Here is a 25,604-nt window from a genome sequence, read left to right on the forward strand (position 1 = left end):
AGTATCATTGCTGGAACATTGCGTCGCTCGGTGAGGAACATCGCAACCTGCAAGGATAGAAAAGACACAGGTTAGCAATATAAAAGGTGAAACAGTGCCGCGCATCGCGCATTACTCACCGGACAGCATCGCGCGCACAGTGCTTTCGCCTACCGGCCCATGCTCATCTTCAAACTGCATGACAACACCAAAATACCTTTCCATACCTAAAAGGAAAGAAGCAAGACATTATTATTCAAACTAAGAGGAACATAAGAAGTGCATATAAAGACTGTAGAGCAATAAACCTACAGAGTCGCAGCAGGCCTGGATTCCCACAGGGGGGCTTGCACCAGTGAAGTAACTTGGTCGCTGCTCGCCCTCCACATCTACGCGCCCCTGCCATGAGGAGCAGGGCGGAGAATCCACCTTTTACAATATTAAGGTGAGGAGAAGGCCCAAGGGGGAGGAAGCGGTTGAGGCCAAGGGAGGTGGGAAAACATAAAGACAATCTGGTATTGAATCCAGCTCTCCTATATTGCAGACCCATCTTTAACCGGAGGCCTTACCAAGGGAGCGGGAGAGGGTTTGAGAGTGCAAATCATTCAACCAGTGCTGGGTGGCGTCCCCGTGGATACCAGGTGAGCGTAACAGTGTGCTGGCTGGGTACCGGTTCTGGGGCTGCTGGGTAGGTCCTCTGAGTCCGGTATCTCCCTCTGTTTCCTGGGAGATGTTTAGGGGAGGAAGTCTTGCTTTCCTCTTGGAACTCCTGGCCTTACTTCACTGGCGGAAGATATAAGGTAGACTGTACTTCAGCTTGGGTCCAAATGAGTCCTCCTTCTTACTCCTTGCAAAGTCTTCAGATGATCTGATCAGTGAGGGGCTCAGCCTTCTTTTAAAGCCAAACAGGGCCATGGATTGGTGTAGGCCAAGTCTAACCCAAGTGAGCCAATCCTGAGTCTCCACCAAAAATCTTCAGTGATGCTTCAGGTCAGAATTTGAGCGCTTGGCAATAAACAGGGGAAGGATGACAACATATACTTCTAAGTCCCACCCATCTTCCTGTCTGCTGTACATCAAAGTGTCTCCCTAATTAACTGAGCCCTATGCAGCGCTTCATCACAACATGGGCCTCCTTTGAAGTAGGGGGTTGAAGGCAGACTTTCGTCTCCTCCAATTTACATACTTCCCTGCTCTGAAAGGAGTGGTTCCAGACAGAACATTCACTGCCCTTTCATACCAAGGAGGGGAGTTAGTACCAAGTTGACACATTGCATTCTAAAGAGGTGTTGACGTCTGGTCTCCATTGTCACTTCCTGCACCGAGGCCTTCCCTGAGGCCTGCTAATTAACATTCTTCAGTATTCGCCACCATCAGCAAGGTTTGACAATGGCGATGCAAATCCATGGGGCCTTGAAATTCTAAACAGGCTGCCCACGGCCAAAGGCTTTTGATGTACCCGCGGCTGTCAGGTGTCAGCCACCCCTGATAGGGGAGGGCGGCGCTGGTAAGCTGTGGCCTCCTAGACTACATGACTATTTTTCTGCTGTGCGGTGAGCGTGGGAAAATATGTGCGGGAATGGCTCCACATATTTTCAGAGGTTGTTCTCCTATCATTCATTCTTTTAAATAAACAAAAAGAGCCGAGACGAGCGCACTCTTCCCGTGCTGATGGTAGAATCCCTCAAAACCGCTCCTTCCTAGGAAACTCAAACCTACATTCCACCTCAACCCATGTTTCACTACTGACCTCCACACCCTGTGCTCTAAGAAGAACCAGGCGGAAGCCATATGGAAAAAAGACCCATCGGATTTCCTTAAAATGGCTTTTAATACGATTGCAAAGGAATATGAACAGGCTATCTTGGCAGCCAAAGCGAGAGTCTACAAACTCTAGAATTGAGAAAGCCAGTTCCAATTCAAAAAAAATATTCAGAATCCTCAGAGTTGGGGTCACTTGTCAAAGCCCTTAACACCATCAACAAAGATGAAACATGGTGTACCAATATTCAGAATGCCATGCATGCAAAAATATGCATGCTACAGAAAGCACCCCTAGCTCATCGCTAAAATATACCCTGCACCACTGTTCCACTTCACAGAAATCTCAGAACTAGAAACAGCTAACATCCTAAGAAATCATAAACTGTCTAGATGCAAAGGAGACATCTGCCCCGCGACCATCATTAAAGGTTGCTCTGAAGCCCTAGTCCCCTTCATCACTAAATTCATTAACTCCTCTTTCTCAGCAAATCTGGTCCCAGCTAACCTGAAAGAATCTCGGGTCCTCCCCTTACTGAAAACAACCCTCACTTGACCCAGCAGCCCCAAATAATGACTGCCTGATCACAACAGTACCCTTCTTGCTTAAGATCTTGGATAGAGCAGCCTACAACCAGATGCAACAATATCTGGAATCAAATCACATCTTAGGGATACGGCAATCAGGTTTTCGCCCAGGCCACAATCACTGAATCGGCACTAGAACTAAAAATCCAACTAGATTCCTTCAGAGGTGAGTTTAAACCAGCCATCCTCCTCCTCCTAATGGATCTTTCTGCCACTTTCGACCCAGTAAACCACAAGACCCTATGTCACCACCTCACATTCTCAGCAAACTTCTCCCATGAAGCCATCTCATGGATAACCTCCTTCCTAGAATGCAGATATCTGAGTTTTCTCAGATACTGCGAGTGCCCTGCCTTATCCCCCTTCCATGTGGCCTCCCCCAAGGCTTCCGTGTCTCCCCTTCCCTCTACAACATAGTCACCAAACCCATATTCGATCTTCTGAACAACACCAGTATTCTTATACCAACTATGCAGATTACACCCAAATCCTCCTTCCCTTATCAAGCTCCTATGAGGAAGACTCCCTCATGCTTAACAAAATCTACACTACAATTCAGACTTGGATGGCTACAAACTTTTTGTGTCTTAACAATGATAAGACGGAGATCTTGTTAGTAGGCTCTCCCATCATGCTGCAGAAACTCAGCCGCCAATATACCTCCTTCAGGATAGATGGACTCCAGATCCCTGTCTCAGCCATGGTAAAAACACTGGTTATCCATCTGGATGCCTCCCTATCTCTCACCAAACAAGTTAGTGCAGTGGCCTCCTCTGCAGCCTACAATGCAAAGCTCATCAGCTCAGCGAGGCAGTTCCCGATGCCAGCAAGCTGCCTGACGATTGCTAGAGCAATCACAGGTGCAAGACTGGTTATTGTAATGTCCTCTTTTCTGGGACAGCAAATTACAGATAATCCAAAACAATGCCCTCAGAGCAGCTCCAAACATTCCTCAAAGAGACCACATCCAGGCTGCCAGAAAAAGGCTCATTGGCGCCCTATTCGTGAAAGGATTATCTTCAAAACATTGTCTATCACACACAGATACCTGAGCAACACTGCACCGCAATACCTTGCCCAGAAAATTGAAAGATCGAAGTCTAACAGGCCAGTAAGGTCCTTCCATGTACACCGTTTGGCCCTCGCAAAAGTGAAAAGAACTAGAGGAGTCGGGGGAGGGGTGGGGCGGTGGGGCAGCCGTCCCTAAGGTAGCGGTGAACCACTGAAATGCTCTCCCCCCTGATCTAAGAGCAGAGGACACCTGCTGGTCCTTCCGCAAGGCCCTGAAAACCTGCCTAGTGCTCCACCCCTTGCATCCCTTGTGGATAATTACTTGTTGCCATAATAACCTGCATTTCTGTCGCCGTCTGTGTCTATGGCGGATTTCAAACCACCTATGGAGCTTATGTATCATGTAACAGGTTTGCAACAGCGCACTGGTGCCTCAGGGTTTAGGCGCTTTACAAATGGAGAAAAAAAAACATAGGATTAAAGTAAATCTGTGAGCAACTTCTTCTGTGAGGACTCGGTGTCCCAAGTCCCAATTCAATTCCCTAATCTAAATCGTAATATTCGTGAGCCTCCACACACTTGGAGTCCAACAGAATAACTCAAAACCCCCTTGAGTTAAATTAGCCCAAGCACACTTCCTGACTTTTGGTTTAATCTGGTTCCTAGAAGCAGGTGCTGTTCTAGCTTTCCTTTGCCTTGTGTCACCTCCAGGGTGGTGGGTTGATCCTTAGCAAGTTCACCTGGTTACTTTAGTGGGGAAGATCTGCAGTTCCCCCTCTTTCCCTAGCGATCTCTCTTGGTGGGGCGTCCCTCTCTTTCTGCAACGCCAGTAGGCACCCCCACCTAGGTAATTCCATGTAGGATTTCTCTCTCCCCATTTATGATCTGGAGGCATGGCTTTTAGCTTCTTGGTGGCTAATACTAAAAGCCTCTGGCTTGCCCTTACTCTTAGCTTCAATATCGGGGCTATGGTCCTCATTGTCACTACACCTCATTTTCCCTCACTCATTTTCTGCCCTCTCAGAAACCCTCCTGCACCAGCCTGGTCATTTTTAACTCTGTGGCTTACTTGCCTCCGCCACTTTGCTGTATCAATCTATTTTCTATTTTTCCGCCATCTCTTCTTGCACAACGTGGCCTACACAGCCCCTCTCTCACCGACCATTCTCCTTCTCTCACTCTCTCTGTTCTCTCACTCGGAATACCATCCTAACCTCAGACTGTTGGGAGAATTATGTTTCCTTTTGATAAATTGGGAAATTGGGTGATTGGGGCAGTGATGCCTGTGAATCATAGATCTGCTCTCTCCACCGGGGATAGAGTAAGACAGGGGGTGCAGTAGGCGTGGCCATGAGACGGATCAGCATATGGGCTTGACCTAGGAGTTGCAGCCTGCACTCAGAGCTGTCTGATTTCCCAAATTACCAGAACTGGGTTCTGATTGCAATTGGTTTCCCCTACTGTCGATTTAATAGAAAGCATCATAGATGTCCAGCTTTGATCAAACACTGTTTTGCTCTACTTTTTTCTTTTTGAAGCATTGGCCTATTTTGTGTTAAGGACTTTAATGTTTCTAATCATTTGTAATGGTGGGAATGTTGTCATTTACTCACCTTGTTGTTGTTGGGATTTTTGATGCCTCTATTGCCTATTCTGTCTGATTTCTCTCCTACCTTTTCTCTCAGACATTCTGTAACAAGCAGTCCACTTGCAGCTGTCATCTTCTCATGATGTGCATTCTCTCCTTCCTACTATCCAACCGAGTTTTCGGCCTCTTCATTCTACTGAAACTGCGGCTTTGAGTAGCTAATTCCCTTTTTTCATCTCTCCATGCTTAGCAATCTTCTCTGCTGATATTATTGGACCTCTCTGCAGCTTTTGACATGGTGGTTCGTTCTATTCTCTTGTCTATTCTTTCTTCGATTGGGCTTTCTGGCACAGTTATTCGCTGGATCTCATCAGACCTTTCTGCCCTATCTTATTCAGTCTCTTGAGCTGGGAAACAATCCTCTTCCTATGCTTTAAGTTATGGTGTCCCTACGGGTCCTTACTTTGCCCTTTACTTTTTTCCATCTCCATGTCTTCTCATTCTGACATGATTTCATCTTTTAATTTGTTGCATCGCTTCTGTGCTGATCACTCCCAAAACTTGTTCTGCTGTTGCAGATTCTTTTCACTGTACTCTTTACTCGTGACTTCTAATGATGTAGAAGTGGATGCTTGCTCATTCCTTACCTCGTTATCGTATGAAAACCGAAATGCTATATTTCTCTGGCATTACCCTTTCTTCTTCATCTCCCCAGCCATCCTTTTTGGTTTTGGTGCTTTGGTGGCGTAAGCCACCTAATCGCTAAAACATTGGTACTAGAAATGTAAAAAAAAGGAGAAAGGGAAGTTTGGGAGCAGTGTCTGGTGTTGCCATGGCAACTTGCAGTGCTTGGTGATGAAAGCACCATCTGTGTCTTCACCCTCTCGCTCACGTCTGGCGGCCTGCTGTTGTTGTTGTGGAAGTTTCGAAGTTGGAGCAAAATGACTGCACTTAACTTTGATGGTTATTTTTTATTTGCATGCACCAGTGCCTTTTGGCACTTAAACTCCTGCCGGACTATGTTTAAAGTTTGCCGCGGAGTGATCTGGTTTCCTGTGCAGCCAGATGCTGCTGCCGGCATCCCCAGCGCACGCATGAATTGTCAATGACGCTGTGCCCTGATCTCTGCCACTCTCTGTCCACTCTCCATTAATTACACTGAACTTCCAGGGATCCAGCCATGTGTGTCTGAGAGGTAGGCCGTCATGAAGCAGGCAGGGGGTGAGAAACCTGAAGTCTTCTCCCTGGCTAGTCCCTGGGATCTGTCATCCAGCTGGCCAGGACACGGCCATCGCTATTGGATCCAGTTCCGGGGGGGGCCGGTGAGGTAGGATCACCTGGATGGGGGCTACTTTGGGAGTGGGACACCGACCGGTGAGATGCGGTATCCCCCTTCTTCTGACACCTTTTCCACATCCTACTACGTAGGATATACGCTAAAACACTGCCCCCGCCCCTTTTCCGAGACAAACACTTTTGCACGATACGAAAGACAACCGACTAACACCAGAGCCGTTTACCTGATATGTCGCAGTACAAGGTTCAGGCGTGGTCATGTAATTGAACGGGATCACACATACCTGACGGCCCTTTCCCTTGCCCACACGGATAAAAGGTGGAGCACAAGACGAGCAAGGCAGACCGCACGACGTGAGAGCGAACTCAGCACGGCAGTTCAAGAGGAGGCGAAAGACGGCGAATACCGAGAGGGTGACAAGGAAAGAATTGACTAAGACCTTTACGATCAAGGCCCGTGAAACCTCTGCAGATGGAAACATAAGACCGCGAACAAGGGCCACCGTGTTTTGCAGCAGGTGTTGATGGTACACGAGACCCCCTCCTCTGCTGATTACGAAGCCGGGGAGAGACGCTTGTCTCAGTGGTACACACCTTGACTCGAAGGAGAAGAAAGCCAAGCGGTTCATCACAGCCGGTGAGTCGAGGGGAGAGTCAATAAGAAACCGAACTGTGTTGAACGAAAACTAGCAAACGGCTAATTTGAACCTTGAAAGCTATAAACAATTGATGAAGAGGGTGAAAACCACAGCAACAGAGGTGTCAGGCACCACGTGGGTGCTCACCCAGGAAACTCTGGGCGATTACCCAACAATAGGGACTACCGTAACTAGAAAGCCTTGGGAAGAGGTGAAGAGGGGTGAAAGTGGCCATACAGGGGTCTTGTAAAATCCTCTGTACCATCGAAAGTCTTTGACTGACAGAAGATTGTGAAGACAAGGGAAGTGAATCCTGCATGGTGGAATCAGTATATGGACAGTGTGTTTCGTAAAACGTTAGCAAGAGTGAACCCGATGGAGGGATGCTAATAAAAAGTGGTGTAGTCCAAAGTCCCGAAGTACAGTGAACCTTTTGTAGAAGTTGGCAAAAGTGAACCCAGCAAAGGGAAGTAGACAACCAGAATAGTGTGTTGATCGAAGTGAACCCGACCAACGGTGTCCACAGTGAACTGTCTGTAAAAATTGGCGAGAGTGAACCCGGCAGAGGGAAGCCGACAATCCTGTATGACGCCTGAAGTACTGTTTAAAAATACATGAAGACTTGTGAAAGTAAGAGGTATTGGAAGAGCAGGGGAAATGCATTGTCCCCCTTGTCAAGTGAGTCTGAGCCCGGTCGAAGGAGATCCAGGGGTGACAAGTCATCATCCAAAGCTCTTTAAGTAAGGCACTGTTCAATTTATTAGTTGAATACGATATGTGAGGGGTTGGCGCCCAGAAGAGGGGGACCCAGGGGTGAAGCCATCACCCAACGTGAACTGTGGAAAATTACTTTGTTTGTTGTGGAAAACATCAGGCCCTAGAGGGCAAGACATTTTTATTGAAAACAGACTTTACCATCAAAGAACCTGATAGCTGAGCGTGTGCTGTGCCAGCTGCAACTGAACTGTCGGCTTGTGCTGAGAAAGCGGGAGAGTGTGCTGTGCTCAAGTCCTGTGCTGAAAACGTGGGGAAGGAAGACCTCTGGCAATCGCATCCTGACTTATTAATTGGAACCCTTCTTTTGTTCATTGAAACACTATCCCACACTCTTTCTGTAATTAGTTGTAAGGAATTGGCAATAGGTTTATTTTTAGTATAGGCCCTTTTATTTTGACACAACGCCACAAGGATTGTCTTATTTTCCTTTTTGATGGTCGACCTCTGCTCCCATCTTAGATTTAGGTTAGGCGTTTTTCCATCCTGCATTTATAGTTCAATAAACACCCTTGAACTGTGATCACTTGCGTCTGCCTTTACTGTTTGCCACTATGAGTTCCTTACAGGGAGCAGAAGGGGCAAACTGCCCCATGCGTCGCATGACGGGCACCCAGCCAGGGACCCCGAGTTATGCTTTGCGTGGGGTTCCGGAACCATTGCACGCGCAGGTCCCTCGCGTCGTACTTTCTGCAGCAAAACTCCTGGTGGGCTTGACCGAGTTTGGGGGGTGTCCACTTTGCTTCCAGATCGAGCAGCGCACCACCAGCACGGCTGTAGTGTAAACATCGAGCAGCAGGAAAGTGGAAAGGCGCTGGGCAGAGGTGCAGCACTCGCCTCTCCCTCCCCATGCTCGACTTCAGGTTTCCCGGGAAACCTCGTCAAGGAGGAGCAAGCTGAAGAGGCCAGATGGCCGTACAGTTCCAGCAGCTTCATCGGATAGGTAGGACACGCACCCCCGCGCCCACATTGCCTGCCTGCCCCTTTCTAGGATACGGCTTCTGGCTGTAGGCAGACTCTACTGTGCGGCACACGAGAACAGCGAGCGCTCTCCTCAAAGGCCTCCCTGTAGGTAGTAGACCAGTGCAGGTACATTGTGCCCGCTCAGTGCCTGTAATTGGGAAGCTTGTGCACACTCGGTGCCTGTAATTGGGGAGCAGGACCATGTCTTTTATTTTCTCATCAAACGCGTCTCTTCGACTGTTGCCACGAGGACAGGGATGGGACTGTTATGACTCGGGATTGTGTTATTCTGTATGTGGTTGGAGAAAAGTTCTCGTGTTGCATTTGTTAGATATGGCAACACCATGAATACATTAACAAACTGTTTGCATGCCTCTTATCCGACACTTGCTTAGTTTGATGCAGGGTTACCCACGCACAACTATATCTTAAAATGGTTCCCCTACCTGCACGGAACAGGAAACCGAACTTCCAACGAAAAGGTTGTTCAGCTGGCGGATGATTTAAGGAATGTTTTGTCTTTGCACGTTTCCATCTACAGGAAGGATAAGTAACTTTTATTGGGCTATTAAAGGTGACCGTGGCCATGTTAATCCCTATGGCAATTCCCACCCAGTCCCTAACCCCCACCACCCAAAACACCTCTTTGAGCTAGCTTTAATTAAGCCTTACAATCAAACATTGCGCTTGAAGTGCCTGCCAGTGTTTTCTCAAAGGATTCTTCTGAGAGTCCTATTAAAAACAAGCATTGTCAAAGCAAAGCCAACAGTTTTGGCATGTGCATAAGTATTAGGCATTTGCTAGCACCTGCATCTTTTTGACATTGACCGCACTGGAATCCATTTTCATGTTATCAATGGAGCCTGCATAGCTAAAGTTGCTTTTAAACAGTAATGTCATTCATTTGGTGCGTTAACATGGGATTCAGGAGAGGGATGCGCACGTGCATGTCTTCTCATCTGCAGTTTCAATTAGGTTCAAAATGTCTATCAGGTTAAATGTGACAGGTTATTTATGTATTTTTTAAATGTATTTATTTATTTTATTATTAGAACAGCGAAATCGGAGCAAAAGTGTTCTGTGTTCCGCGAAGTGACGCAGCCTCTGAAAAGTGAGTTGGGACCATACCAATTGCTTGTCTCACTATCATCATTGCAACGCGACTGGACTCGTTATAATAGGTAAGCAGGGTGGGTCGGGAAACGCTTTTCTGAGATTGTTGTCTTAATAGCCAGAGGTTTCTTAGCGCGGACGCCGGAATCGAACCTGTGCTGCTTTGTATTGTTTTGCTTCCAAGGCGAGAACGTTGCCCCTGAGCTATCCTCCCGAGACAGTATAGTAGTATAGACCGTATAGACAGTATAATAGTATAGTGAGAAGTGTAGAGAGTGGCAGTGAGGTGGGTGAATGGGTTGTAGTATAGTATATGTACAGTATAGTCCACTGCTCATTAACTATGTAAATTAATTGCATTTAAAATCAACCTAATGGGATATGAAAGTGGAGTAACAATGTACGTGTGTCATGCTTCATGCTGCATAGAGGGGGCAGTGCTCCTGTTAATAAATGCAGAGGTGGTGGCGTGCCCTTGTGCTCCATTGTGTATGGTGACAGCGGTGTTCCTGGGCACAAGTACATCATGTCGGGTGATCGCATCCAGTACTGCATAGTACACTCAGAGGGCATTCCACCAGCATATTTAAGGTAGAGTGGCTGGGTGTAGGTGAAGTGCTTGTGTGGTGCATGGAGAAGTCTTTGCTCTAGGCTATGCCAAGGCATGAAGGTAAATGTATGCTTGTGTTCTGTGTGTGTGCGTGTGAATGGAGTGACTGTCCCCTGTATTGAATTTGTCTGGAGTGTGCTAGGCTACTAATGGCACAAAGATAAGATGTTGCCATGTACCTGGACACTCCTGCTTTCTAGGCCAGATGCGCGTGGGCAGGGAGAGGGTGGTGGGTTGGTGGGAGTTTGGTTTTGATGATCTGACGTTTTGGGTTTCTACTCTGATCCCCGAGCACTCTCTGGTGCACGTTTTGTTTGACAGTTCTCATCCTGCGAACAGTCAAGGGTTGGGTCCTGGTGAGTTTCCCATATTCTCTGGTCTTCTTAATTATAAACGCCGCATTTACTCCCGAACTGCTGTTCGCCCTTAAATGATGTATCGCGTTTTTTGTGTGTTTTCCATAACGTGCAGATTCTGCAGCTTTCTTGCTGGGAATGTCATCAGTAGGCTGAAGCGCTGTAGCCATTAAAGCGCTGTTTAACACTTTCATCACACTCAAGTTGTGGAATTGTTGTTTGAACCCCATTTAGGGGTCGCCAGGGGTCGCATCTGCTCCCTTGCTACCCCTGTGGTCTCCCTTGCTACCCTAAAAAATAAAATGTTTTATGCTAGCTCTTGGGCTGGGTCCAGCGCCATGTGGCTCTTGGCTTCTGGAGTGGCTCGCTTTCTTGTTCAGGCCTCTAAAAAAAAAAAAGGAACAGGGTTCCACAAGTCTAACACTTTCAGCAGTGACCCTAAATAAGAAGGAATAGGAATACCAAATAATTTGTCTTTCTGGAATTCTATACAATAATTGCTAGACTCATTAAAGGTCTATTTCAGGCACACTTCCGGGGGTGAAACACTGATTTAGTCTGTTCTTAAACACTTCAACTCAGCCTTTCATCCTTCTGAGGTCGATAAATGAGTTCCAAGACAGGTTGGGTGATATTGTATGTATATTTGTTTTATATAAAGCGCTTAAGCATAAGTAATACTTCATTATCATTTGGCTATGGATGTCTGCTTGCAGTTACAAACATTTGGTAATATGAGCCTATACACATTGACCTTAATCATGCATATAGTGATCCATTCTTGTATGAAATGTATATCACATTTAAAGTGATATCGTAACCATATTTTTCGTAGTGTGCTTCAGAACAATGCTATGTGATGCCGCTTCCTGTTTCGTCAAGGGGTGAAAGGTCATGTTCCATCTCTTCCCGTGATATCATTTTGGGGTGGGTCAAATTACATCACTTCCTGTGATGTCATCAGAGGTCAAGGGTCGTGTGATGTCACTTCCGCCACCCCTGGCATTTTGGTGAAATGACGTCCCTGCACGACAGTATTGCAAACAGGAATGGACAACTGACATGTCTGCTTTTACTGACCTCGAACTCAACCTGGGTTAAATACATGATGATCCCTAGTACGTAATATCATTGTGAAAAAGATTATGCAACTGGCCTTCAAGTGTGCATGCAATCCACACGTTTTGTCAATTGTGTGCTGCACTCCCACTTCCCCCACTACCTCCACTCTCTTTACCCCCACTCACTCTAACCCACCAAACCCACCCCCTCTCTTTTCCCCCACCCAACCTGCTCCAATCTCTCTGCCACCACCCACCTAGCTCTCTCTACAACCCACTCACCCACGTCAGTGCCACTCTCTTCTTAACCTTTCTCACTCATATTCCCTCTTGCTCATCAATAGCACTCTCTTAATCATTTCCTCCTTTGCTCTATTATCTTTCCTTCTCATTCTCTTGCAAACCCACACCCTTTATCTCAACCACCTTTGAAACATTGCACCCTCCTCCATGCACCCTGGTACCTATAAATGCAAATAAAACGCCACAACTATTGGCATTGCCAATGCTTGTTTTTATTAAGTTCTCATAGTTTAATTAAACCTTTGCACTATAGAAAAACAGAGATTTAAAAAAACATTTAAGTTACATAGTTAATAACATCACTTTCTTAAAATTAATAAAATGCGATTGGTTAAAAAATAATGTTAGTCTTCTTTCCACCCACCCGTTGTCCTCTTTCCTTGTTTAGCCGCAATCCTTGGTGTCATATTTGACCCCTGTCTTTTCATATCTTGGCTACTGTGCAGTCTGGTCGATACTTCTCCTATAGGACCTCAAAGAAAATCGCACCATTTTTGACTTTTTAGGCAGCTAAGCTGCTGGTTACCACTCTGGTTTCCTCACGAGTGGTCTGTTGCTTGGCTCTTTGGGTAGGACTTGCAGTGTATACTATTGTACCACTTCGGTCCATGTTCCTCCCTCTTCTGTTAGCCTTGCCAACCAGCTGAACTATCTCTTCTTCACTGTTCTCTATTCGTTTGCTTCCATTCCTTCCTGGTCGTCTTTTCCACTTTCTTTGCATTAATGCTTTCATGGTCCGGCTCCTCTTCAGCGTTCATCTTTGATCATCTCAATTTCTTGTGGCCCTTCTTCGTCCCTCCTGTGCTCAATCCTGCTTTGGCTGTTTTGCGTTACTGGCCCCTAAACACCAGGAAGCTCGTACACGAGCAAATATGGCTGCACTGTTACGTTAATACTTGAAGGTAAACGGCCCCCGCCACCAAATGTTCATCATTGATACGGTGCAGTGCAAAAGTGGAGGGCAAAAGGTGGCATACAAGTGTGTACGCTGCCATCTGCATATCCCCTTTTGCACTCCACAGTGCAAATAGAGTAAATGTCACCTGCCACGTACCCATGGCAGCATGCAGCGTCTACCATAGATTCCTATGGAGTTTGCCTGCTTTTTTCTGGTGCAAAAAGCCGGTGGACTCCATAACGATCTCCAGCATTTGCGCCGGCATGAAAATGCATGCGGACGCAAATGCTGCGATATGCGGTGAGGAAGGGAGCAATGGTAACATAAGGTCCGTTCCGCCCCTCCTCTCCGCCATTGAAATGCAGGAAAATGAGGCGTGACGGGAAGGCTTATGCAAGGCTTTTACGCTATTGATTCCCATTACCCGCAGCCGAAAAAGTGCCCCAGGAATTCTTTACATCGGTATCTGTACACTGCCTGTACTCTGGACTCTTTAACGAGGTAAACTTAAAGAACCACTTCTCTGCCCAACTGCCTTTTCTGAATTCTTATTTATTATATAATGTGTCATATTCATCATGATACCATTCGTATCTTCTATACAGCGCTTTGGCGGAAGCGCTATATAAGTACAATAAAAAAAGGAAGGCAAGTGTACACACAAACTTCGACATGTCCCCCGGGTGCTCATAGTTGGCCACTAGCCAACCTCCGGTATCCATATCCGTGAGCAGCACGGCTGAAGCCGTCTGCGCATGCGAGGGTTTTCAGATGTTGGGCAAGGCATTCGGCTGAGCGTTTTTGGCTCTATTCTGCGCATGGTTTTTACTCACTCAGAACCGTGATCCACGTGAGGGCTCAGCAGCAGAGCGCGGAACGCTCAGTCCTGCTCCCGAGGTGACTCACGCCGTGACATCAAAGAGCTTTGCCGCAGTTGGCTGGACGTGCTTTGCAAAATAAGACGGATTCCTGCAGGCCAGGGGCAGGCTGGCCGCCCCCTGATTTTTTAAATGTCTTCTATTGTTTGAACATGAATGCTTAATGCTCTCTACAACATATCACAATCTCGGAGTTTTCTTGTTCTTTTTGTTTTATATATTAAAGAGCATTTCTGGAAAGGATTTGATATATAAAAAAAATTGAGAATATATATATATTTTGTACAGAATGGTTCTGAAAATGATTTAGCCCCCCCCCCCCTCCTCCCCACTCTCCCCTCCACCACGCCAACCCCCTCGAAGACCTATTTTCCCAATTTTCCCATATTCCCACACAGGGGTGCTGCCTTTTCAATTGACCTTGGATGGGGATACACGCCTTATAGCTTAAACCTTGACCCGGGTGATTTCATGGAAAGTGACATCACAGGAACTGGCATCCCAGCCACATCCTCTTGGCAATGCACTGGCACATCCACTCCAGCCAGCTTTCCAGATCTGACACTTTTAGTGCGCTCAGACCAGCCCCACCACCCCCCCCCCCCACACACCTCCCCGACCCCTCCCTACACTCCATGGTGACATCATGGCATTCCACTTGCATTCCAATAACGCAGAATGTACCCACAACCCGAGTTATAACACCTCTCCCTCCGTCAATTATCAATGTAAGCAACAACAAGAAAATACCACCACAGAAGGCAATGAGAACCCTTGCTCCGTCCACATGTGGCCAGTACGTAAACCAACAAGAAGCTCAAAAGCAACGATCTCACAAACACAGATGGAACCCAGCATACCACCACAGGGCATCCAGTCAAAACCAACCTGTGCCACATCACACATTGAACAGAACAAACCTTGACCACAACCTGGCAAAACAGAACACCAGGTTGCAGATGACAATAGGGAGAAGTAAGCAAGACCAAAAGCAGGAAAGTATATTCCACTCAAAAGTATACTCTACTCTTCTCTCTCAAATAGACAGAAAACATAATGGAAGCACCACCCTGGGGCTACCTCCCATGCCTGTGACCAACCTCCAGTCCAACTCTCACAGGCACCTCACTAGATCCAAGACCCTATCACAATCACAAGACACCACTCAAGATCTAAGACCCTATCACGGTCACCGACTCCACACCCTCCTCAAACACACTACCACAACTGTAAGGAACAGATTGAAAACACCATACCGTGCAACTCACATGGCCCTGACCAACCACAACTGATAACGCCACAACCGCAACTGTAGCTAACAGTTGAACACACCACACTATGCACCTCACATAGCCCTGACCAAACGCAACTGTAAACACCAGAACCGCAACTGTAACCAACAGTTGAAAACGCCACACTATGCTCCTCACATGGCCCTGACCAAACCACTCTAACCAACATTGGAACCCAAATTCCAGAACCCACTTGGCCATTCTGGAACCACTGGCCACACTCTAACCAGCAATTAGGCTCAGAAAAACACTGTAACCAAGAAATTGAAAATGCCAAAAACACGGTTACCGATGAACCTCACACGGCCCTGACCAACCACAATTGTAAACAGTGGGAAACACCCACTCAGAACTGTAACCAACAGTTGAAAACACCATACCATGCACCGCACATGACCCTGGCGAACCACAACTGTAAACAACAGTTGAAAGAAAAAAACCCACCCGCAACTGTAACCAACAGTTGAAAACACCATGACATGGCCCTGACCAAGACACTGTAACCAGCAGTTGAAAACAAAACACCAACCACCACAACACCCTGACTGTAACGGTCAACCTGCACAGAACCCGCCTGGCAATTTTGCAAAACCACACTACCAACATAACCCAAATCAACCAGGGTGAATATCCCCCACCCCGCTCCCAGTCCTCCCCTTACATACAACACTTACAAAAGATCACAATAATAAGACAAATGCCTGGTAACATTTTCAGAAACATGATCAGCTCCTCGTACCCGCATGTGTAACAATGTTCCATGGGAAAGATCACAAAACGTCCCCAATGAAAATAAGGGACACCCCGCACCCACAAACGCACACTTCCAACTATAAATAAAACAACACAGTTGGACCCTGTGAAATAAAATAACTCAATGCGACACAAAATAGCACCGTACCATCCCAGCACTCCCCTGTCCAGGTTCCCTGCACTGCTCTAACACAAGTTTAATGGACCCGTGCTGCCTAAACAAAAAGGCCACCACACACACAGAACAGCATCAATAACAGGCCTTAGCACCCAACAACCCGTGCCACCCACCATACCTAACACTTCCCGGGGGCACTACATGAAACTAACAACACTTGAAACACGCCCCCCAACTCCTCCTCCTCCTCCTCCTCGCAAATGCCGAACCTACCAATCTGCAAATAAAAAGACCACACATCGGGAACCCATTTCCCTCAAATTGTTCAAAAGGCAGAACCTTGAGCTGGAAAACGAACCCTCCAAACATATCGAGCAATCTCGAGTACCCCTTCGTTCTTCAGGTGCAGTGGGCATGCACCTTCGCTTCACACAATCCTCAACCCCCCCCACCCCCTCAGTATCGCCGCTCCACCTTGTCAAACTGTGCTGACGCTTCTTGCCAACATCACGAGCACCCCCACAATGAACATGAAATCCGATCACACTTGCCACATCTCCCGGAGCACCTGCCTCTTCAGTCCTTCCCCCTAGCCCGCCCCCCTCGCCGCCCCCTTTATCATCAGTGCTTTTTCTTTCTTCCCTATCCTGCTCCCGGAGCACCCACGTACTCAGCACACCTAGTACCGAGACGCCTTTGCACATTTATGTATGTATTTATTTATTTATTTATTTATTTATTTATTTATTTATATAACGCTTCTAACCCAGGGGTATCTGGGCGCACATTTGAACATTGCAGAACAGGCAGTAACAGTAAATTGAGAAACAGGTACATAGAATAATAAATACAATGTTAAAAAAATTATATACATATACAATTGTAAGAATATGTACATAGTTGCAGAACAGGTGATTATGGGGAAATGAATTTCAATATGGGTACATATGGTGATAATTTACAGTGTTATGATATTTACATATATAAATTGTTTGAGATCATGTTCTACATTAATTGAAGTTAGCTAGGAAATAGTGATGTCTTAGTATGGTACTAGCCTGGTGAGCTTATTCATGGGTGAAAGGACAAGATTTTAGTCTATTCCTGAAGGTCCAGTAGGAGGTCTCAGATCTGATGCCCGCTGGTAGTGAGTTCCACTGTTTGGACGCTAGCACTGGGAAGCTCTTGCCCCCTGGTCTTTCTAGTTTGTACCTTGGTACCTGAATCTGGTTTACTTGTGCGGTTCTGGTAGGTCTAGTGGAATTGGTGTTGTCGAATTTACAGTTTAAGTATTTCAGGGCTTTGTTGGCTAGACATTTATGCGTTAGGGATAGTGTTATAAAGGTTATTTTGTTTTTGATTGAAAGCCAGTGAACCATATGTCTAGTACTAGTGATGAGGTTGGCTCTAGGGATATTGAGCGCAGCTGTTAGCGCGTTATTCTGAAGTACTTGTAATTTGTTCGGGTTAGAGTGGCTGGTACCAATGTATAGGGCATTACAGTAATCCAGTCTGAAGAGTATCAAGGCTCTGGCCAGAGTGATACAACTGGTTGGGGAGAGAAATGGCCTGGAGGCTGTAGTAAGTCTGGCTGTGTATGAGACTGCAAAGGCTATGGAGTTAATTTGTTTAGTAAGAGAGAATGTAGGGTCCAGGGAGATACCAAGTGTTTTGACCTCTTTTGATACTTTAAGAGTGTTGTCAATGGGAACGTTTTTGAATTGTTCAGGCAGTTTATTTAGGCGATTTTGTGATCCAATGAGTATTAGCTCAGTTTTTTCGTCCTTTACACAAAGTTCATGTGTGGCCATCCAAGCCTGGATGCCCTGATATGTCGTTAAGGAGCTTGGAGTCAGATTCATAGCACCCTGTGAGGGGAATGAGTATTTGGTTGTCATTTGCATAGTTGTAGATGACACCCAAACTGGCGAGGTAATCAAATAGTGGCTTTGTAAAAATATTATACAAAGTCGGAGGGACGCGGGATCCTTGTGGGACTCCACATAGGACAGGAGCTGGGTCGGCCATGGCTGTTTGGGAGAATACGGAAAGGATTTGATCCAGGTTGTGGCTTTGGAGAAGTGTGCTGCTGAAGTCAGATGTTTACACAGGATATCGTGATTGACCAGGTCAAAGGCAGCCGATAGATCTAGAAGGAGGAGGAGGGCTAAGTTGCCTTCATCCTTTAACTCATCAATTTGGGTTTTTAGGTTGATGAGTCCAGTTTCTGTACCATGACCTGGTCTGAAGCCTGACTGGCGGAGGCCTAGTAGACATTAGCACAGACGAGCTAAAAAGTTGATGTTAGGAAAGGCTGTCCAGACCAATGATGGTGGTAGTGATTAATTCAAAGCCTTGCGTCCATCACTTTTTTACTTTGCTCAGCTTTTATCTCCAGAGTTAAAATTCTCACCTACCAACCTTAATTTTTGCAGGCAAACAGACTAATTTGAAGGCACATTTTAATGTACCTCTGTGGGTTGATGCAGCTGCTGCAGTGACCTGTGTGCAAGCTGTAGGTCCTAAGTTTGTGTCCTGGAAGAGTCAGCAAAGCGTTTGTTCCTTCTGAGGGTGATACAATTAGCAACACTGAGAGGGCTGATGCCCTCCTTTCTGGGGGTAGAGTGGTAACCAGAGCTGCTAAAGGGCTTGAACCCTAGTGCAGCTTTTCACATCCCACTTTCTCCACGCACCCTCTGCATTGTCCACAAGGCCTTCTGGGGCCTCAATACCTTAAACTCTCTCTTCCTAGATATCTTCCTTCTCGAGCTCTTCGCTCATCCGCCTCCAACTCCCTTAGGGTCAGTCGCTTCTCCAAGCAACGAGTTGGTGGCAGATCTTTCTTCTTTTAGGGCCTCCCTCTGGAACAGCCTGCCCGCTTCTCTGAAACTTGAGGAGACCCATCTCTGGTTCTGGAAGCACCTCAAGACCTTCCTCTTTGCTACTGCTTTCTCTCCTCCTCTCCCCTGCTGAATTCCTGGCCGACAATGTAACTGCACTGGTCACCTGGCTTTCCTCTGTTCTCGGGTCCAGGTCCCCTGCCGCACTTGCACACCTGCACTGCCCCCCTGGCAACCCTTGCACTGGGGGGCGGGGGGCTATTTCTGTATCCCTACAGCCCCCTACCAGCACTTGACACCTGAAGGCTGCACTTACCCTAGCACTTGCCACCAGCTGGCCACACTTCTTTTTTATTTATTGGTTTTATTTATTTTACAGTTTATCCTATGTACTGCACTGCCCCTCCCCCTTCCCCTCGCACTCTTCCCCTTCTTTTCTCCCCCGCACTTGCACGATCTCAATGTCACCTGGCCTAGTAAGATCGTTGTCTCTGTCTTCCCTCTGTTCCCCCCCTCCCTTGCATCGTCGCGCCTTGAAACACTTGTGTATAGGCGCGTTATAAATGCCATATCAGATCAGGCAAACGTGTGGGCAGCAGATAATAACCACAAGGCCTAGACCGTGGCAGAGAGGAGAAAAAACTACAAATCATACCATAACGGAGAGGAGTCCATTCCATGACATTATCATCAGCACATGCTCAGGAACGCGCTACTGAAATAATCCTCCACTGGGGTGGCCACATTCTACCACTGTTACATGAGGGCTGATTTATCATACATAACACAATGCAGGGAGGGTGCTAGTGCAGCAGATGAACGAGGTGCAGCTTTATTAGCCTCTGTACGCCAGAACAAAGAAAGGCAGTCCGCAGGGGCGTGAATGACCACTTAAGAAAATCTATAAAGCTTGCTTTGTCAGACTCACAAGGCCCAGAAAAGGCGTGGGCCCCATTTAATGGAAATGTTTGAAACGCCTGTACATCAACTCCGCCGTCACACATTGCTCTTTAGTGCTTAGCTTTTTAGAGGTAAAAAGACATGTTGGGAAACCTCCTGGTTTCTCATTAAGTTAAGTCCTACTAACTGGCTCATGACCCAAAAGGGAAGTTTGAACTGCGATTCTGCAGCAGGTGCACTACCACATTGGGCTATCTCGCTGGCTGAAAAGGCAAGTATGTGCTGCGAGAATAAGTGACTTAGCATGTTGCTGAGATACACTAACTTCACGTTCTATGATGTGTGAACACCCTACTCTCGGTCGTTTCCTTCCCACGAGAACACGGTTTCACAATGTCCCCGGCCACAGGGAACAGAGAGATGTCAGATTGCATAATTGCCAGGTTAAAGGCACAATCAAGAATGGGTGATTTCACAACAGGGGCGGGGTTGGGAGCGTGTAAATATCATCCTGGATGAATTTGTGAATGTGCTGTAACTCGACCTGCAGAGGCCCGAGCTCCACCCAGTGTTCTGTGTTCCAAACCGGCCAGACTCCACCTTTTCCCACATGGAGCCTCCTCCCATTGGCAAAATATTAAACATACATATGGGTCCATACATAGCTGGCCTCGAAATAACGCTATGATGAGCACCAGGCGCTAAAAGCAGCTCCTGGTAATGACAGCAAGCTGGAGAAGAAGGAGCTAGGGCCTGGGCCGCTGGGGTGGGTGCAAGCGTCCACATTACATTTCAACTGCTCAGTTGTAGTCCCTTTTATTTATGAACCTTTACGCTTTAAATCTCTTCTAAGGATGTTTTACTGCACCTCATTGCAGTTTGTATGAAGGTAACACACACACACATTATCATACACATGCTCACACACTCACACACACATGCACGCCCCCTCCCCCCCATGATTCGCGATCGGACAATTGGCAAACCATGTGTAGTGTGATAGTTTTTTTCTTCTTGCAGGATTACGGTAGAATTCCAAGTAGGACTGCTGGGCAGGAGTATTTGGTTCCCTCGGTAGTGTCACAAACCACCATACGACGAGCTGCCTTCATAGTGCCCTTTCAAGTGCCCACAAGAGCATCCTTCTTTAAGTTCTGTCCGTGTTATGGCAGTGTGAGCACTCCTGCAGCAAGACGCCGCCAGTGCTCCAGAGTGCCAACGGTGCCTGGTCGGCTCTGTTGGACTCTAGCTGTATGGGGGTTCTCTAGGAGTGCAGCAGTTTCCTGTTTGCACAAAGACCCTTCCCGCCCCCATAATGCCACAGGTTAGGGTGACCAGATTTAAAAAGTGAAAAACCGGGACAGGGCAACTAATATAAAAGTAGGACTACCCTTGAAATTGGCTGTCGCGGCACTGCACTTCAGTAGTGGTTGGAGGAGAAGAGGGTTTAAGTGTTACTGTTCAAATAAACACACATTATAATTAATTCATCACTAATTTTTCCCAAACGAACACTATCTAAAGTTGGAAAATATAGCATTTCTTCTGTGCGAGCTGTGCCTGCCTGCCAGCTATGAAGACCTACTACCAAAAACCAGGACCACTGAAGTTTCCAATGTCAACCCAGCCTTGACAAAGGGGGACAGAGCTCCAGATTCCTGGACCTCTGGTCACCCTACACAGGCACAGGTTCATAGGAGCGGTCTGGCCATGCTGTAGTGCTCTAGCAGTGTGAACCAATGCTCTTCCAGGGCTGCGGGGCAGCAGCACTTTGTGCTTCCTTCAGCAGCGCCCTTCTTGGACTCCAGGGCCCCACTAGTGTGGGCGCGCTCCTGTGATACAGCCACTGAGCTGGTATGTTTGTAGAGCGATCGATCTTCCTTCAGAGTAGCATTAGCAGTGCTATAGGACCCTCGCGGGGCTCGCTCGTTGCTGTTTGGCTTTTAGCAGTGTGAGCTCCTCCACAAGTTCACTGCAGCAGTGTAAGCTTCCACTAGAAGAACACTGTTAGTGCTACAGGAACCTAACAGGCAAGCGTAAGTGCTGTCGGACTCTAGAAGTGTAAGCTTCTTCCACTGCTTGTGGGCCTCGTCCACCTCCTGTAGGACTCTCGCCAGGGAGGCCTTCTCCCACAGTGCAGTGTCCGTGCTGCAGGACTCCAGCAGTGTGAGTGAGCGTCTTCCGGCAGTACTTTGTCAGGGATGCGGGGCTCCCAGAATCTTACACCGATGTCCTTCGAATGCCACAGGCCCTGGCAGTACTTAGCATGTGATTTAGTATTCTGGCCGTGTAAGCTCCACCACTCAGCACCAGGTCCTGGCTCCATGGCCCAGCCAGTGAGCACTGTCGGGAAATCACCCCTGGAAGTGAACTCACTCTCGGCGGCCCATCCTACCTGAGAGTTGGGATCTACTCCCCACTGTTTCATCCCATGGTTGCATGTAGATCCCTTGCTCTAGCCAATTTATCACAGCGCACTCCTCTTATTCCTTAAAATTTGATAAAGTATAAATTTAGTAGTTGGGTGCCGGGGAGAAAACCAACCCTGACATTAGGTTGTATAAACTATACTATAGACAACAGATAACCACACACTTGTGGATTTCTCCCGTCCCCTGCACACCCAAGAATATTGTGAACACAATCAATTAGTGAATGATTCCTATATGTTCAATTCTGTAATTCAAAAATAACACTTTGCTAATAACTCTTGTCTTATAAAAATTCTTTACTCAAAGAAATGTATATATACACACTTATTCATTTATGTTAGACCATACATAATACCAAACTGTTGAAATTCAAATTTTACTTTGTTGATCATTTCACAATTCGAAATAGACAATATACAGTATGACGTTTGATTATTCAATAATAACCCATCTGGGCAATATTTTCTAGAATAACAATCTGTTAACTTGTGTCTCTACGCGTTTCAGGGTTTGATGCTCCCCTTCAGCAGGAGTTGTCTATTTTCTTCAAAGGTCTTGTAGTTCCATCTATAATAAACAATTTAGATTTATAGGTTTTAAATTCCATTATTCTTTTGTTTTTCACTGTCACTTTAATTATGATCTCATAATTAACTAGGTGATTTTGACTAATTCAGTACGGTTTCTCACTCATTATCACAATTGCCTGTTCAACTTAATGCCAACAATACCAGATAAATAAGAATAGTTCAATCCTTTTACACTAATCCAGTTAAAAATATATACCCAGATGGGGTGTCCAGATTTTAGCATGTTAACTTCTTTAGTTAGATCCATTAAAATATTCACATGTGTGATACTTCCAATGGTGTCTCCCACTTCTGTTTGGAATCTCACCACTGCTTGTGCAGTAAGCTGCCCTTGGTGATGCAATTAGGTCCCTCCTAGTGCCAATGATGCCCTTTTGATTATCTCAATGTGTAGACCGTTCTGTGAATAAAAGTTCACAATTTGTGGTAAACTGTCTCCCCAGTTATTATATTACAGAAATTGTAGAGACTTTATTGCTTACCTATCTACTTGGTTGTTGATGAATTAATGTTGGCTGAATATTGCCCTTCGTGATCACTATTCCGAATTTGGTTCATCTGAAAACTCTCCTTTAGTTCTAAGGGAAAAAAAATCCTTTATCACTCACTATATTGTCCTCTTAAAAATGGGGGGGTTGAACTTAAGGTTAATGTCATCATACATGTAAAACTCTATTTTCTATCTCCAGCATTTACCTTGTCAGACAGAAGTCTCTGTATCTCTCACTCCCAAGTGCCAAATTCTGCAGCCTCGCGTGCGAACGGCCGCAAAATGGCCGCCGTTCTATTTATTTACCTTCTATGTGTGACGTCATCACGTGATGACGCAATGACGTCATACGCACCACCGTTCTGTCTTAGTTCGATGTGTTTGTTCGATGTGTTAGTTGTTTATGTTAATATCTCATGGTTTGTCGACCTGCATGGATGATATCATCACATGCCGCTGTTCTTAGTTGTGGCTTTGTCCTTTAAGGATGGTTTAAAAAAGGCCCTTGTGGTGTCATTAGGCAAATTACTATATGATGGGTAATCCCATAGTTTTTCACAAGGGGTGTCTCAAGTTAATTCTGTGATCATAAACGTGCTCACAATTTGTTTTGCCATTTCTTGGCAATGAAGATGAAAGTATATCCAACCATTAGACATTAGTCATAATGTATTGTTCGTTCTCTTCTGTACATTCTGAATTGTATATATAATGTATTCCCGTTCATCTCCATGATGTTACCACATTTCAATATGATTCGTGTCCATTTTTTCATTTGAACTATATTTTTTTCATCATAGATATTATATACAGTAAGAATAGATACACATTTTAGTACTTGATACTTTCTTGGACTCACCAGTTACTTTACAGACCATATTTATATCAATTTTTACTGTAATCTGAGTTGTTAATGCTTTTTATCTATGATCCACCCACATTCCAGATCTATTTGGTTTTTATGGTAGTCTATATTGCACGTATTCTACATATAAATTCACTTTCCTTTTGTTCACAGAAATACCCCAAGGTTGTACTCTTCATTCATACCCCTAGGTGACATGGAGTCCAGTTTCTCAATCCAATATATCTCTCTCTGATTTAATTTTTTAGTATGATTTCCCCCACATGGAGATCTTTTTACTAATTCCAAAATGATAACCTTTAGTTGTGAAATGTTGTGTTTGTTCTCATTAAAGTGGTGTGTAACTGGTGATCTTATATTCTTAGTTCTAATGTTGCTCTTATGTTCATGCCAACGTTCCTTGGCTTTTCTGTTCGTTTGGCCAATGTAAAATATTTCACATGGACAACTAAGTCCATAGTTCACAGATTTCGTGTCGCATGTGGCATAATCCCTGAATTTAATCCTCATACCATTGTATGGATGTCGTACATGGGTGCCTTTGATTATGTTGTTGCAATGTCCACAGTTTAAACACGCAAAGGTTCCTGTTTTTCTTGTTTGTAGAGACATCTGTTTCTCTTTTGGTGGTCTTTAAGCATGTACTAGCGATCTTTAAAATTCCGGCCTCTTTTGTATGCTATGATTGGTGGTTTAGGGAACAATTTATTCAACTGTTGGTCCATTTCAATAATTCTCCAATTCTTCTTGATCATCCTGGCGACATGATGGCTTTGTCCCGAATATCTTAAGGCATATATGAATGGTGTTTCATTTGATTTCACTCTTGGAGTGAGTAATTCTTCTCTTGTTAATCTCTCTGTTTTCTCTGTGGCTCTCTCTATGATATTGTTTGGGTATCCCCGTTTTCTGTATTTTTCAGTCATGGAGAGATTTGCTTCTTCCAATGTTGTAGATGTCGAAATTATACGCTTCAAGCGTAGAAATTGGCTGTATGGTAGATTATCTCGTAGGTGTTCTGGGTGGTGACTCAGATAATGTAGTGAATTGTTTACATCTTTTTCTTATGGTATATGTTTGTTGTTATGCCTTGTGGTCCTATCTCCAATTCAACGTCCAAAAAATGTAATTTGGGTGTACCCACTTCCATGGTAAATTTTATTCTATCGTGAATTGAGTTCAGGAAGTCTAAAAATAAGTCGACATCTGTCCTTGTTACTCTCCAGACCACAAAAATGTTGTCTATAAATCTCTTCCAAATTACCAGGTTGGACATCCATCTTTGTTCAGTTGGTATTCGCGTGCTCTCCAAGAAGTACATGAATAAGTTTGCATATGCGGGTGCCATCGATGAACCCATGGAGGTGCCTGCTGCTTGTATGTAAAATTGATTACCATATCTGAAGTAATTATTGACAAGTATGATCTTACTTAGTTCCAATAGGAAGACTTTATTCGCTGTGCATTCGTTGGTGTTAACTAGCATCCATTCTAGGGCCTCCAGTCC

The 25,604-nt window shown here is 45.7% G+C and overlaps 1 protein-coding gene across 5 annotated transcripts in view; it reads left to right on the forward strand.

The window, feature by feature from the left end:
• The window catches only part of SLC25A22 (solute carrier family 25 member 22), a 524,223-nt gene that overhangs the window by 132,911 nt on the left and 365,708 nt on the right, over positions 1 to 25,604 (forward strand). For 4 of the 5 annotated variants that reach the window (XM_069624031.1, XM_069624030.1, XM_069624029.1 and 1 more), the window contains one exon: positions 9,651 to 9,779. The exons of the other annotated variant lie outside the window; for it this stretch is intronic. The gene's annotated coding sequence lies outside the window, so the exon portion shown is untranslated. The remainder of the gene's footprint in view (positions 1 to 9,650; positions 9,780 to 25,604) is intronic. 5 annotated transcript variants of the gene reach the window in all.

This window comes from Ambystoma mexicanum, chromosome 11, assembly GCF_040938575.1.
Source record: "Ambystoma mexicanum isolate Mex_15411 chromosome 11, UKY_AmexF1_1, whole genome shotgun sequence".
Taxonomy (NCBI): domain Eukaryota; kingdom Metazoa; phylum Chordata; class Amphibia; order Caudata; family Ambystomatidae; genus Ambystoma; species Ambystoma mexicanum.